This window comes from Platichthys flesus, chromosome 17 (assembly GCF_949316205.1).
Source record: "Platichthys flesus chromosome 17, fPlaFle2.1, whole genome shotgun sequence".
NCBI classification, from domain to species: domain Eukaryota; kingdom Metazoa; phylum Chordata; class Actinopteri; order Pleuronectiformes; family Pleuronectidae; genus Platichthys; species Platichthys flesus.
In genome coordinates this window covers 4,373,847-4,390,783 of record NC_084961.1, presented here as the reverse complement: position 1 = coordinate 4,390,783, position 16,937 = coordinate 4,373,847, and the positions used below count along the sequence as shown (strand labels likewise).

At 44.3% G+C, this 16,937-nt stretch overlaps 1 protein-coding gene across 1 annotated transcript in view; it reads left to right on the top strand.

Annotated features, from left to right (window-relative positions):
• The window catches only part of LOC133972416 (exostosin-1c), a 72,108-nt gene that overhangs the window by 11,677 nt on the left and 43,494 nt on the right, over positions 1-16,937 (top strand). The gene's annotated exons all lie outside the window — the stretch shown is intronic.

The window sequence follows — 16,937 nt, the reverse complement described above, 5'->3', positions numbered from 1 at the left end:
CTTGAGCTCTTTTATTATTCAATAATCCTCATGGCGTGATCGAGAAATCAGTTATTGTTATTGAACAAAGTTGTGGAATGGATTGGCAGTCGGTCATGTGCATACCTCCGTCAAGGCCCAACAGTCCTATTAAATCCAATGAAGCTGCACCAATCTGCACATATTCAGGTATTACTCCCACAAAATGTTATGATTTCTTTCTTCTCCCACGTCTCATTCCTCCACCAAGTTTCATCGAAATCCGGCTGCCACGACCCACAAACCCCAATGCGGTTAAAAAACATATTATTGTTTGTAATCTTCCAGGTAGAGGTAAAATACAAGTGAACAAATTACCATTTCAATTTAGTTTGTTTGGGGCGTTAAGACATTAATTACAACTGCAACAACAGTGTGTAATGAGCCAAAGCAAAGGTCTCCACGTAGAACGACTAAATACCTCAAAGACTAAGCAGACATTTTGTGTGTGGCTGTTTTAATCAGACTGTCCATTCATTTCTATTACTGTTGCCGTTGATGCAGGGATTAAGCAATAAGATTTTCCATTTCCACTTTGAATGCAATGCTATTTTGGTCTTGTTAAGATGGTGTGCAGAGCGGATGAAAGATGTGTGGGGGGGGGGGATGCAATTGCGGCAGTGTTGAGAGTTATGATATTTTATTAAAAACTAATTAAATTTCAGCACACAACCTTTGCCACGGATTGAAAACAATTCCTACAAAGAAAGTACACAATACATATAGGCTGTGTGGGCGGTTTTAAAGGAATGCGAGCGCCATTGTTAACTTAATATTGAAAAAGCTTAATTTGCCAAATATACATTACAGCAGCAGCAGCAGCAGCAGCAGCTTGATGAATACGTCTAATCCTCAGAGTGTTTTTCATATTCCAGCACTGGCTTATTAGAGTTCAGGCATTAACTTGGAAACCGACAAAAATAGATGCATGTACTTGAAATAAATCAAAGAATATAATGTCACGTCCTCGCGTCCTGCATGTTGTACCCAGGCTCTGCCCCTCGTCTGAATGTTTCCTGTGCTGACCTGTAGTGACCTTTCCTGACCCAGACAATATTCTGCTGCGTATATCGTGTGTAAAAGGCCCAGTATCTGAAGTGGGGAGGCTGGAAAGAGACTTGATACTTGGGTTTGATGTAATAGGTTTAAAACGTCTTTAAATAACCCATCAGATTTGATATTTAACACCATATTAAATACGCTATATTCAGTTATGGCCCAACTGTGATTCAAATTTCAGAATTGTTCAATACCACGCTATAACACAACCCTTACATTTTGCAGTGAAAGTGTCTTGAGCCGAAGTGCTGCCATGAACTCCTAATTATAAAGTCTCTGCTCGTCCATTTATAGACAGAAACCGAGAAAATTTCAAAGACAGGAAATGGATTTTACAAACAGAAATGACTGAATATTGATAGAAAGAGGAAAATAACCATATGGCTCTGGAGCAGTGTGAGAATAAATTCAGCTGAACTATGAACGCTGCCATTTTCTATAATAGGTGAGTAAAGAAAGACGGTTTTGCAGGATTTTATTTGCTTGTCTGATTCAATCTCTCGACAAACAGAAGCAGAACAAACTGAAGTGCAGCGTCGAGGCCGACCTACAAAAAGTGTTTACATCACACAAAAGTATTGAGTGTCTGAAGCTTGATTTTCCGTTGATAACCTTGTCGCTGTGTGCCACAGTTTAAATATGTGGTCACAGTCAAAGTGAAGAATGTGACCAAGAGCGGCTGAAGATCAATATTGTAAGTTAAAGTGAAATTTTCCGTGAAGGTAAAAGATAAATTCCTTTTTGGTGAAGTCCTGGGAAATATTTGACTGTGGCTTCATTTAAAAAGTGCATCTGCATCTCTGAAATCATTCTCCCCCTTTCGTTCATAAGCAAAACCAAATGTAAACTTAAGCCAGTGGCAGTTGGAAGTTGTTTTCTCCAATGATTCCTCAAAGCGAAGTATAGTCCGACGATACACTATGACTTTTCAGATAGCGACTATCCCCCCCGACATCAGCCGTTAGCTGGTGGCTCTGCTCCAAGTGCACTTAGATGTGGCCTATACCTTACGCTTGTTTACGTTGGGCTGGGCGGTGAAGGGATGGAGGCGCTCGGCTCTGTGAATGAGCTCATTTATTCCACACAGTCCACTCACTCAGAAGGGGGGGGGGCGGGGGAGGACAGCGAGGGAGGTGGGGTTGGTCCCATGTGGTACTTTGCGTGTGGATAAGGCTCCGGGCTGTGAGGGTGTGAAAAGGGGAGGCGATGTGAGAGACAGCTGCCGTTTGTAAGAACAACACATTAAAAAAGGTGGATGATTTTTTTTTTTTTTTCTCCCCTCCTCTTTCTTGCCTTTTGTGTGAGGCCTCTTTCTTAGGAAAATCAGGGAGAGAGAGAGAGAGAGAGAGAGAGAGAGAGGTGTGAAGGAGGGTGTTGTGGTGGTTGAGTGGGTGGGGAGGATTTTAATACACAGGGGGGGGATGGAAGATGAGATCGAGAAATGAATGAAAGAAAAAGAAAAGAGGACAGTTAAAGAGAGAGACTCCATGTGCATTTGTCTGTGTTCAGGTCGGAGTCTCTCCTCTCGGGCTTATTCTTCCCATCTTAACCGTTATCCTCTTTTATTCCTCTAGATCTCTTTTCCTCAGTAATCCAGCAAGTGAACTAATAAGAATGGTCCATGTCACTGAGCAGCAACCACCTCTTTGTGTGTGTGTGTGAGTGAGAGTGTCAGTATTATGCATGAGCCTGTGTGTGTGCAAGTGTAAGACCGTGTCACAGCCATTGGGGCTCTTAGAAGGTGGTATCAGGTTAATGAGCACATGCATCTGGTACACCAGCAGATTAGCCCGGAGGGACCCGGACAGGACGGCGGCCAACGGACAAAGGGCGAAGGAGGGAGGTGGAGGTTGGATGGGGGATGGGGGAGGGGGGGTGCTCGTACACACACAGAGAGGAACGGATAACTGTGAGATCGTGTCTCCACCTACAGAGGGAACCTGAACATACCACCCACCTCTTCACACATGTAACAGGGATCTACACTAATTGGATTTAATTGTTTCTGGCATCAACCTTAGAGTTAATGTGGATTAAAGTGAGAGTAGTAATTAACCAATGGCTAAAAGAAACGATAAATAATAATAATCAGGATTTAGTTTTGTTGAGGATCAGGTTTAATTCAAACCCATAAATATGAGAGAGATGCTAAACTCGGCTCATTGCTTTTCATTCATATGCGACAGAATCATTCAAAATGAAATGTTTGATCAATATGAGCTCAAAAAAGGCTCAGTTGCATTTGGAGCATGTTAAAGGATGTTGAGCATCACCTGAGAACAAACTGTGGTTTGTGTGAGTTTCCTGTGAGAGACATAAAAAAGAAAGAAGTGCACACCGGGCTAAATGCCAGAAGGAAATGTTTGTACTTGCAACCTAAATGTCAGCACGAGCCACTTGTGCTTATTCAATGTCCCAATTGTCTTTCTACACTTGAAATGTAGGTTTAAAATACAACCAGAACACAATTTCACAAAATTACCATCATCTTAGACTACGTGCACACATTTTATTTTTAATCCTCATCACTGCAAATCAACATCTACTGTCCACACTAGTGTCCAAGCCCCTAAATTAGTCTCAGCGGAAGTCTCAGCAGCTTCCTGATTGGTCACAACTCAAGAACCAGCAGTGAGGATGAACACTTTCTATGAAGTAACAGTTCTGCCTCATTTATGGTCCAAGAAAAGAAATCCCCTATTTATAGTAAAGGAAACAGATTCGATTTCTGTCCCCCTGCCATTCCTTTTATTATAATTTAACTTTATTTACTGTTTCGGCAAATAGCACCTGAACATTTGCTACAGGGAAAAGAAACAGGAGCAGGAGGTGAAATACTTTCCTATTCAGTGAGTCTGTAACTTTGAGTGTGTGTGTGCGTGTATGTGTGTGTTTGTGTGTGTGTGTCTGTGTGTGTGTGTGTGTGTGTTTGTGTGTGTGCAGAATTATGGATGACAGGAGATAAAACAGAACACAGCAGCAAAGAGAGTCGGAGGTAGGACACGGTGGTACCCAAGGCAATAAGAGTGTGCAGCAACACAGGAAAGGTTACACAAAATTGGGGGGGGGAAGACAGATACTGCAGGCAACTTAAGGAAAAAAAGTGAGAATGAGACAAGGCGACAACGAGGGTAGCAGAGAGAAAAAGAGGGAATTGGAGGAGAAGGGGATACTGAAGCGAGGGAGAAGCTGTGCCGCAGCCTAATGGCCTAGTTTCCCTCACTTAAGAGAATTCTGTAAGAAAGGGAAGAGAAACGTGTGTTGTACGGTGAATGCAAATGAGCGAGAGTGTGTAAAAACAGAGAGAGACAGAGAAGAGAAGAGAGAGAGACGGAGAGGGATGTTTAGGGGCAACAAAAGGTGCCACAGAAAAACACAAAAGATCTCAGGTTCCAATTTTGGGGCCACAGCGAGAACCGACCGAGCTTGGGGATTGTAAACGAGTGAGAGGCTGTGTAACGGCAAAGTGCTCCGGCTCCCTGTTTGGTCTTGGTCTGTACGTGGGGGCTGGTGTAGGCAGCGGATTGGTTATTATTCATGACCTTCTCTTGAAGCAACTCAAGGTTGAAAGAGAAAGAGTTGAGCAATCAGACTTTAAAAAACGGGGCTAACAGCTCCGGATGAAGGCGGCATACAAATCAGAGGGAATGGAACTGAAGGGCGAAAGGCAAGAGGAGCGATGTACCAGTGAGTTGATTGATAAGTTCTCGGCTTTAGGAGGAACGAGTCAATTTCAGTAAACCCGGCCCATTTATTTTTCGACACAGTCCCTTCCTGCAGAGTTCAGCGGCAGCATACGGATTCATTCTATGTTGGAATCAGACCTCGTTGATGATCCCCTATCCGAGTAGTGATGATGACTGGACTTCCAGGATAGGGCCCTCTTCATCATATTGTAAGAAGGAGCCTCCTCCCCTAGTGTTGTCTGTATCTTCAGACTGTGCTAACCTGCTATTTTCAATTACCAGAAACAGAAAGACCCCTACCAACCTATCTACTGTACAACCAGTGTGTTCTTTAGATTTCTAAAGAGTAGAGGCCGACATTTCCAACGTACACTTGAAGGCCAATCAGAACAGATCAGGAAGCGGGTGACTTAAAAAGACAAGGGCTAAAACCAAGCATTTCAGACCGAGGCTGCAGAGAGGAGCTGCAGCAATGGACAGACTGAGGAAAGTGATGTGTTTTCTGAACATCAGACTGTGAGAACCTAACCAAGCAATAGAAAGTCAACCTGAATATGAGCAGAATGTCTCCTTGAAAGAGTCGAGCCCGCACATTCATGTTCAACTTGTCTCCCTCTGCCTCACGAACTTACCATTCATCCCTCGTATGTTCACTGCACTGAATGTTGGAGGTAAGCTCTTTGGACATGCTCTCGTTCACGCATACCAAATGGAACAGGACACTTGTAATCTCTCTCGCTGCCATGTGTTCATGTAAATGTTATGTAACCCGAAGGATTTCGGTGCAATCGGGTAAAATATGAATCAGCACCGGGGGCTGCAAAAAAAACAACGTCACTCTTCTCTGCTGGCCGACATTTAAAGAGATGGCTCCCTTGGCTGTGTAGTTACTGCTCCTGTACATGCACAATTTAAATTATTATGTGGGTGGGTGTGTGTTTGGATCTGTGCTCACTGTACCCTTGTGTGTGTGATCAGAGAATTTGGCAAAGCAAATAAGAAACGCTGCAGCCCCGCTGTAATTAGGGCCTGGGAGATTGTACTCCTGAAGATGCTGTGGAGTGTGTGATTGTGTGTGTGTGTTTGTGTGTTGTTTGTGTGGCCCATGTCTCTTGTCTCTGTTAGAATACTTGGAACTGAGAGGCAGCCTTGTGGTTCCCTGGCACTTGTGCAGTCCGGCCTTCATTCCTCTCTTTCCGATCCAGCTTGTGTCTTTTCGGATCCCACCCGCTGGTCTCGACCTCCTTCCCTGTGCTCCTGACACAGTCTGGTCAGATGTAAAGTATTTATGAAGTCACAAAGTGCTTCGTAGTGCAGAGAAAAGGTTGCATCCAAGTGCTTGAAATGAACCTGCTGGCTCACAAACCGTCAGCGCTGATGGACTTTGGGTTTTCATGAAGCATTGGATCGATTGACGATGGGTAATTTGAAAGGAGTTGCATGTAGAGAAGTGTTAATATCAGACTTTGCAGGTCCGACACATAAATAGTGATTTGCGAATGAATATATAAAAACATGAAAAACCTACAAGGCAACATTTGAGTATAAGGACTCTTTTAAACACTTTTCCTGATGGGGAAGGTTCCCTCTGGATTAATCCTACAAGAAGAGAATCCTCACCTTGAAGCCTTTCTCTGAGATAAGTAAAACCATATGTAAAACCTACATGTTTGTATCTTGTCAATCAGTCACGTATTACATCCTCCCCAATCAGACTCCTGCTGGAAAAACCTCTACCCGAAACTAATGTATTTTCCAAAAGGAGCAGCCAGAACCGAGCTGAGGATCTACCTGAGGATAGACTGAGGCAGTAGAATGATGTCATAGAAACTCAAATTATTGATGTAGGCTTTAAAGACATTTTGAATAATGTAAAAGTCCTATTTCAATATGGAACAGCTGCTCAAACTATGAATCATCCTGCGGCCAGTTGGGTGACAACATTTTTATATTCAATTTAATATCTGTGAATAAACTTTCAAAATCCCGTGGGTCACTCATAGTTTTGTCTTTCACGATCTTAGTTGGTGGCATTGAGATGACTTCAGACTCCATCTCTGTCGATAACATCCAAACCACAGTGTAATGTTTCCTGACAGGATACAGCATGAATTTTTGTTTTTGTTAGGATCTGATCTAATTTAGAATTTCAGTGTTTATTTGCTTTTATAATTTTTTTTAGCCGCAACTATGAGCGAGGGAGACGCATGAACTCGTGTCTGGAGATCGTGTTTCGCAAGAGATCAGAAAATCAATCCCACCTCACGATAACTTGTGTTAATGATGACTTTGGCCGTAACAGTGACTTGAACGTGTTGGTGTTGGCAGAGGCTCTCGCTCTCTGATTCCTCCGCTGCCGCTCTTCAAGCTGCTCATCTGAAAGCGAAAACAACCACACAGCTTTCATTCCTTTAGTCTTGAGCGAATGAAATGCTGCGTCCTCAAACACGAGCCAGTCACAACCTGCTCGTCATCTCTCGTGTTCTAGTCTTCAAGAAGCCGTCATTGTTCTCTCTGATGACTGCTGAATCATATTTTGCGCCTTCTACGTCCTCAGCACTGATATTTCAGTTCTCATGCATCCATCCAATCCATTTTCTAAGGGTAGGTTGTGACATATCTATTCTTGTCCGGGGGCATTTGTTGTGACACCCATGTGACACCTGAGCCACACCATCAGACGAATTACGACAGGTAATCGAAAGGACTCAGAGGCTTTCTGCTGGACAAGCTTCAGCAAACTACAAACACAAACAAGGTCAGAAAATGTAACTTGACAAACTGTCCGGGAGGTGCATCTCCCACAATCAGGCTTTACCAACATTCGGGAACATTTGGCGGAAACGGAAAGACCTACTCTTCCTCCTCTTCCTCCTCTTCCTCCTTTTCCTCCTCTTCCTCCTCTCCATATTGTAGTGTACAGTCTCCTCCTCCAGTCGACTGCAAGCCGGAGCTCCTCTAGGTTATTTTTAATTCATAAACAGACTCCGCTTCTCCATGAAAGTGAAACTTTTCTTGACAGCTCAGCTGCGTCTGTGGTGTTACACACTATTGTCTCCAACACCATTGTGTTAGTTACACACACATTTATGCACAAATACATGTTCACAAGCACCGATGGACAGTCTCTCTCTTTGTTCTCACTTGTGAACCGATTTATTCCAGCTCTCAAATCGTGTTCCCCAGCCCCCCCCTCACCGCTCACCCCTCGTACATGCTTGGAAGATGCGGACAGCAAGCAGAAGTTTAAGTGATGGAAATGTTTTACAGGATATGAACCTTCCCACGTTTCAATTAATCTACCCAGATAGATGTGACCGAACAGGAGGCTTGCTCACCAGGATGCTGGAACCCTTGAAGAGTCATAGAGCGAATCACATGCTGCATTCAGTTTGTATTCAATTTTGAAGAAATCATTATTAAGAGAAGCAATAGGTCTGGGCTTAGATCTTGAGAAATCTCATTTACGTGCAGGTGATTCATTGCAGCTGCTTTGACAGAAATCACCTCAGCTGTCATATCCTCTCTGCGTTGACCTTGCCGTGTTCACTTATTACAAACCTCCTGAATATGGAACCAGTGACCACTTAAAAAAAAAAAGTCCATCTGGTGTTGACTGATCGTCTCAGGTTCAAACCATAACTAAGAAATTCAGACACAGCCTCCGTTTATTTCAAAGGCTTTCAAGGATTTTCCAGTTTAATCCATGTGGACTGGGTGAGTGGTGCGGCTCCTTTACAGTGGGGCTCTGCGGCTCAGCGATGATGTGGGAGATTTGGTTCAACACGGTTATGACAGCACCTTCTCAGATATAGCACAAAGTGGACGACAAACCGAGCCGAAAAAATGTGATAACTTGCTGGAAGAGACACTTGATAATAGCCAATTTGGAAAGGAGGTCTGTTTTGCACAGCTGTGGAATCAATGCTCCAGCCTCGGTTTCAGAATTAATTCAAAGGAACCCAGTCTTCTCTTATCTGGAGTGGCTGACAACAATATCTGTAAAATGACCCGAGCCAAATATCTTGCTGTTGACGGGGATTAATCTGAAAGAATTCAATAAATAATGAAATGATATTCAACAGGGGCCAGTTTGTCAGCGTCTGGATGCTCTGTGTTTTCTCTCCGATTAATCTAGTTTCTGAAGATTTGGAGAAACACTTTGTGAACTGTGAACATTTTTGTTACTTTCCAAAACCAACAACCCGTTTCACACAATAACTGCGGTCTGGGTAAGGTTGCACTGTGTTATCTGCAAATCAGAGTGACACAAGCTCTATATTTAGATTTCGAATGAGAAACATATGCAGCTTTTCACCTTCACCTCCTTATTTCTTCGGTTTCTGCAGCTCAAACTTCTTTTTCCCTTCCCCGTTATCCAAAGTACATGAAATATGTGACGATGGCCTCTCAGGCGGCGATCGGTTTTCTTAAGGTGGACCGTGTGGCGCCCGGGGCTCCCTCACTAGTGTGGATGTCCTCTTAATGGGTGTCTATTCAGCCCCCTAATCGGGCCTTTTATCAACACCACCGCGATCATAGCTGGAAAAGCCTCTGGCGACCTTGCACGCTTTTGTCGAGGCCAACTGGAGCGTAACCGCTTTGACAATGACAACGCAGTCCGGAGAGAGGGAAAGAGAAAAAGACATGAATGGCTGAAGTAGCTGAGGAGTCGAGCCTCCAATGGGTGCCCTGGATTTCACTTGTTTACCAGTTTTTGGATGCCATCTATTTGACCTTTGACCTCTGCACCATATGCTGCGAGAGAGGCTTTGGTTAATGTTTTGTTTAAGGGTGAGGAATATTAAAGATTAGTGATACCTCTGTGTTTGAGCAGCTCTGTGATCAAGGGAGATAATTAATTTAAGGGAAAACTAAATCTCACATGTTTGTGGTTAATTTACTTTTCAAAATATATATATTTTTCATAACTCGCCAAAAGAAAGAATTGCAGAAACCATTAGATACTGAGAGACGCATGCAGTCAAATCATTACTCACAGACACACAAATCAGACCAGACTCTCGTCCAAACACATTCCAGAGATAAAAAAAAAATTCTCTAGCATTTCCTCACAAAAGTAAATTGCCTGAGATGTCTGGTGCAAAATTAGGTCAGAAAATATCTTGTAGTGTAAATGTGCAGTAAGATGAAAGGGCGTTTTAATGACTGCCTCTTTTTTCCCCCTCTCTTTGATGTAAGGAGCGGAGCGCTCTGATTGGTCGGTCTCGAGATGACTGACTGATACACGGTAGTAATCCTCAACCACTGGAGGGTTCAAAAGACTTTCTAATAATCTCGGCACTATCAGTAAAATGATCTGTAGACCCCGGTTTTTTAATAACCTTGAGGGATATTGGGGTTAAACTGGGATTTGGGTGAAGTGGGGGGGCATCTTGGGATCCTCTAAAAATCTTTATGCAAATAATTTCATTACGCTCCGTGTCATTTAATCATATACACTGGAGTTCTTGCTCGTTAAATGAGTGTGTAGGGCCGATTTGATCTGTGTTTGCATTAGAGTCCCTGATCCTGAGTCGAGTCCTTTAACAACTGGGTCCAATCAGATACTGTTATTTACACAGCATCAGATATGCAGTGTTGATTAAATATTTATCATGGACACTGAAGGAGCAGCTAGGCCCCTAACTTTGGCACACCTTATTTTTTATGAGCTACTTGATCCAAATGCGGAAGGTCCTGGTTCGGAAACGACTAAAATGATCAGCCTGAATTATTGAGATGAAACAAATTAAAGTTTAACTGGGAGGTTTTTGACTCCACATTCTCCACCTGTGTTTGCACTGGGAGCCAGTAAAGCCAGGCTGAGGAGGGAAAGTGGAGCAGAGTCGGGGGAAGGATCAGGTTTTTTATCAGCTTTATTTCAGCCGATACCAGAACTTAATAAACTTATGAACTGGCAGTTTTATAAGAAAGACTGGCAGTTTGATTTTTTTATTAGTCTTAAGTCTACAGTTTGCATGTGCAGGAAAAAGGAAATGTAGTAGGAAGATAGCTTTGTCACAATAAGTTATTCGATGCCATATAAACAGGGTTAAAGTCAAACATGGCTTAATATCTACACAATGGGAGGAGGTGAAGACACATCGTCCATCTTTCTTTCCAGTCTATTCAAGTGACCTTACACACGCAACACAACTGGCATACACAACAACATCTGTGTCTTGATATATTAACCAGGAGCTGGAGATACTATTTGGACTGACGGCTCACGTACAGGATGTCTTCTGCTTCCTCGATCACACTGTGCACTTCAGAACCACTTCAGGTGTTTGAAATGCCATTATGACATTAGCAGTGGATAACAAATTGTTCAGAGCGACTTTGCCTTTCATGCCCAAATCTGAGGAGTACTCGTTGTACTTCTTACGCCCGTACTGAAGGAGTACACAGGGAACTTTTGAATTAATAAGTGAGCAGTCTGTCCTTTAACGTGTTGACTTGAGCAACGTCAGAAAAAACCGTGTGAGCCAATCAGCCTGTGCTGATTGGCTCACACCTCCTTCTCTAACACGGATTCACAGGAAAGGGGAGCCACTGTGTGAGCTGTGCAAAGTCCTGATTACAAATGATAAAATCCTTATTATATAGTTCACTCCTGGAGTTTTATGAAAGTGCATGGCAGATGCAGTGCAGTGAACTCTCCATGACACTATTTGCGTGTCACTCATGGGTGTAGTTCATATATATATTGTTGAAGCAACCGGATTCAAAGATCCTATTATAAATGTTTGTGTAATGCAAGAAAGTCAATAAAAGGTGTCATATTGACATTTTAAGGTGTATTGATTGATTTACCATCAACTTGAGTAACACACACTAAAGAATTCCACCTTAAAAGAGTTTTCTACCTAGCTATCGGCCTTTTGTTAGTCACATCTGCTGATTTATTTATTGGTGATGTAATTTAGAATATTTATAGCTCAGCTTGTCCTTCGTCTGCGCTCATGTTCTCAATGTTTTCAATTTAAACACAAACTACTCTTGTTCAAGTTTTAGTCAATTTAAAAAATATATATATTCAGTTATTGTGGACTTATTTATGGGAGAAGGTGGTTTATATGCTTCCAAACAAGCCACAACTTAAGCATTCATGTACCTGTACAGATATCACTACTACACCTCTGCTGTTACTGGAGCCGAGCTCAAGAGCAGATACTGTATCTGTGCCCCAGATAAGGGCTTTAGGTGCCACCTGGCGTACGAGGAATGGGTCTGAGATCATGAATTACTCATGAGTTCTGGTGTTGAACTCTTTATTTAATGATCGGCGTGCAGGGGACTGCTCGTGCCTGTCTCCGTCCTCATCACCTTTGAGAGAGAGAGAGAGAGAGAGAGAGAGAGAGAGAGAGAGAGAGTCAAAACTTACTCAGTTGCTCTCAAAATGTCTTGTGCGCCGTGGTCTTTCAGAAACTTTGCAGACATAAAGCCTATATGCCCCTAACCCTAGCCCACCTCTAAACGGCGCTGCACCGAATATAGACACGTTTTGTCAGGTGTGTGTGTGTGTCGTGTGAAAAACGAGCTTTGTGTTGCCTCCGCCTGCTCAACCCGAAGGTCCCCGCTGCAGATTTAAAACCTCTGCAGCACACGGAGCTCCCGTCTCATTCCGATCCACCGCTCGGCTCAGTCCTCATTTCCTTTACATTAAACACACCATTAGGCACATTAGGTTCAAAGCCAGCCGTCGCGCTGGTCCGTGCTTTTAATGATAGAGCCATCTGTGTGCAGATCCATTCCTCGGCGAGCAGGTGCTTCAGGGCAGGTTAGGGAGAAAAATCTGCTTAGTCAAATGCAGGGATGCATCGGAAATTGAATGTGGTTTAAAAGATTGGAACAGATGAAAGAGAACAATCTATAGCCGTGCTGCCACCAAATAAAAAAAAGACATGCTAGCTGCTCTGTGAGGCAGCGGCGGATATCATGCATACGTGTACAGATAAGTCAGGTGGAATTGATATTGGCTTTGTGGATTTTGGACAATTTAAATAGACCATATGATTTTTGCACTTTGTCGGGGGAGCTTTGGTTAACCACGTGTTTATGATGAATTCACCACAACGACAATATCCAGGGCTTGACTCGAGCTTTGGTGTCCTAACTCATGATGCCTTCAGCCCACAGAGTTTCATAGCCCCCTATCAATCAACGTTGCCTTTAAGATATTTCAGTCTTTCTTAAAAGACCGACTGAGCCACTCCTCTCGCACACGGCTGCAAATGAAAGTGACTTTCAAATTCTTCCCGCTTCATTCCTCACACTTTCTCTGGAGTCATTCATTCTCACCCTGGGGGTATTTATTTCCCTCTGCGATATCTTTATACCATTCCTACTATGAGCCCCTCAGTTGGCATCTACTATAACGACCTCTAACTGTCCGGTAGTAGCGTTCGGTGTCAGTACCAACCTTTCATCCAATGACAAGGACCAGATTGCACACATACATACTCCTCGGATGCCCTTACACTCCCTCTCTCCCTCTCTCTCTCTCCCCGTCCGTCCTGTCCTTTACTGTTGCTGCTATTTCTTGCACTTGATCGTCCTCTCAACACAAGATGCATCCAGTCACACATGCCCCTGCTCATGTTTCTCGCCGTGTGCCCAGGGGGGAGCAGTGTCCTGCGGGAACGGCCCAGCCCTGCCCCTGTGTGTCCAGCTGTCCCATGGTTATCACTCTCTCTGTCTCACTGGCTGCCAGTAACCAGAGCACTCTGTGTCCAGCTCTCTCTCTCTCTCTCTCTCTCTCTCTCTCTCTCTCTCTCTCTCTCTCTCTCTCTGTGCAATGACCTTCCTTAAGTTACTGTAAGATGAGTCTTCAAATAATTCCATCCTTTGCTTTGTTGCCTTGTCCTCCACCCGCATGCTAACATTTGGACGTGTCACTTTCCCCCGCCATTACCTTTTTGATTATCACATGCAGCTTTATGTCCATTCTAGGAAATAGATTTTTCCATTTATTTTACTTTTATTTCTATTGACCGTCATTCTACAGCTTCCCCGCCCTCCTTGCTTTTTTCTGTCCGACAGAATATAATTTGATCAGGTGCAGTGTGGGCGGAGGTTGGTATGGTCTCCACTCTTTTATTTTCCTCATGTCATCCCTTCCCCCCCGCTCCTCAGTTATTCCATTGCTATAAGATCGCTGGCGCCCGCTCACAGAAGTAGAACTCAGCTGAAGCAAGATGCCGTCTGTAATATTTTGTGAAATCCCCAGTGTGCCTCACTTTACCTGCACCCACTCAGCCTCCACCCACTTACCATCCCCGCACACTACTACACACACTCCATCATGGCCTCTAATAGGATAGAGGCTGATGGAGCAGCCGGGCCCGCTCAGCAGACAGTGGTAGAGTGAATCTATATTCAGTCTCTGCACTTCATCCTCCTCCTCCTCTGGAGCCTGATGAACTCAGGGGAATCCATGGAGCCAATAAACGTCCTGTGATCTATTGAAGCACCCTCCCTGGAATGCAATCCATACTCCACAGGGCAGAGACTGTTTGCTGTGCAGGCTGTAGGAGTGTGTAGAAGTGTGTTTTATTTGTGCGCCTTTGTGTGTGCAAAAGTCTATTAGTGTAAGTGGAGGCATGTGTGCATTTGTGTAAAGAGGGCCACTAAGTGAAAGGGACAAATAGGAATAGATAATGAGAGGCTGGACTTTAGGTGATGAGGCGGTTTTCTCAGAGAAGCCATTTAGACACAACTTCCTGTGAGAGTGGCCTCGGTGGCACATCGGCGCTTGAGCCTCACGCGATGCAGATTAAACATGTGGAGCCATTATCGATCCCTGCAGAAAAAAAAAACGTCTCTTCCCTCAGAGGTTGGGAAGTCGTGCAGATCCACATCATTTTCATCAAACCACTCGACTGCAGCTTTACTCTGAGATCGTTTCCCTCTTGACGTCTTGATCCGGAAATCAACAACTGACAAAATGTCACCTGGGCTTCCTGCCGTGCTTAAGCATCTGCAGGTTGTTTATGTCCCTGAGCTAATTTATTCAGGTTTTCCCCCTTTTACTCTGTCACCCCCTGACAGGCTGTGCGGTTGCACCGTAACCATTATTTCTCTGTGGATTTTCATTTCCCCCTCTGGTTGTCAAGTGACTGACAGTGAGTAATGAGTGTAACGCCGTTTGCACACAGATATGAAACCTCTCATCCCAGGTGCAATGGGATAACAATTACAAGAGGGGATAATACATTCATATTAATACCCCGTGTTCTGGATTATCCAGCTCGGCCTGTTCCAGTGTCGGTGGACGTCAGCCAATGTTTGCAGTTATTATTCTGACATGAGGAGAATGAAAAAATTATGTGATTGTTTAAACTCAGAGACGGTATTTATAAACAGCTAGCCAAATTCTCTCACTCGCCCTCTGGTGGCTGGCTGCAGTATAGCCATATTCCTCGTCCTTTTTCTCAAAGACAGTTTTTATAATGTTGACGTGCGTCCAAGTAATTTGTTATTTGATGCTATAAAAACGAGGTGAAACATCATGATCGACAGCTGAGACTGTTCCAGTGTGTATCGCTACCTTGGCTCCATCCCACGATCGTTGCGGCTCAGACTCTGGCGCCAAAAGACAATTCATCTGTCCATCATCACCATCGTCCTCTCAGATATCCTGGCTTGGCTTCTGGACAGAGGGAGGAAGTGGAGACGTGTCATCCATCTTTCTGTACGGCCTCTGCTTAGACTCTCTGTTGGACAGGACAGTGATGCATCTGCAGCTGAAAAACAGGAATAATATCCGGCGAAGCTTTGGCTCATATCCGTGTCTGTATTTCACTGGAAACTGGACGGAGGTTGTTGAAATCCTTTGGCTTTGTTCTCGTGGGACACTTTGACTGTGGGTGCACAACAGTGTTATTAGTCACTTTCATCCTCTTCATTCATTGAGCTTTTAACCAGGCCTTCATTTGAATTGAAACGATATTCCTCCTTGATTACTGGATGGAAAGCTGCCATCTTTGATATTTTCATGTGTCTGTATCAGTGGAGGAACTTGAAAGTAAAGAAAAGAGTCGAACTCTGAGTTTCTGTCTCTCTTCCTCCATCGTTTGGCCCTCCCTCTCTTCCACCGTCCCTCCCTTGCTTTCTTACGGTAATGCTCCATTGATCCATGCTGGGAAAAGACATTGCTAATTCACTGAACCCTGCTCAGCCTTTGCCGGGCCCTGGGCTGATTGCACTATAGGTCATCCCCTAATGGTTCCTCCTCTCTCCAGGCTTCCTCTCTGCCTCCCTCCGCTCTCACCAGCTCTCCCGACTGGACGGGTTTAACCCCTCAGTTCTCCGGCGCTGCGGGGCGGCCGGGGGGGCTGGTGGCTAATGGCGAGGCAGTGCTCGACTCTGCTGCAAGTGGCGCTAATGATGACAGGGCCGGAGTACAAGTGCCCGGTGAACTGAGCATGGTGGAAGGGCTGATTTGATCAGCAGGCCCCTCTCAGGCAGGATGTGTGCACATTGTGGAAGTTGTGGAGACAAAACTTCTGCAGCGGTTCAGCTTCCAGAGATGATAAACTGCAGGCGGATTCAATTTAACGAAGACTCTCAAATCTGGCATTTTTTATTTCTCGTCTCCTCGCCCGGCGACACATTCATCCGGGGAGACTCACTGCAGATATGTGTGTAAACACCAAATGAGGTCTGGGTTCTATCACGAAGCTGCTCATTAAGTCACAGGTAGCTCTTGATTAGAATCCGTCAGCCGCGACAAAGCTGTGACTGATGCAGCGAAAATATGAAAACATATGAAAACAGAGAATGGAGGTTATTATAGCCGAGTTAATTTGCCACAAGCCGCTCACGGGGAAATGGGAAAAAGAGAGAAACAGCCAACTTGACGGTAACTAGAGGTGAGAGGAAGAACAAAAATAATACACTGCACGGATAAAAGAAGTGGATATAATGAACATGCAGACATTTCCTACCCAGGGGGAATGAAAAACTCTATTCTGAAGTGAAAATATTAGCTTTATGGTGTGGACGCGTATGTAGCTTCCTTTATATCCCTCTCTTACACAGCAGCACACACAGACCTCCGGCCCTCGTCCTCTCAGACGTCTTCTGTCCTTTGCTCCCTCACGGCAAAATAAGGATGTTCATTTCTCCCCCCATTCATCACCCCACTGCTGGGTGAGACAGCCTCTC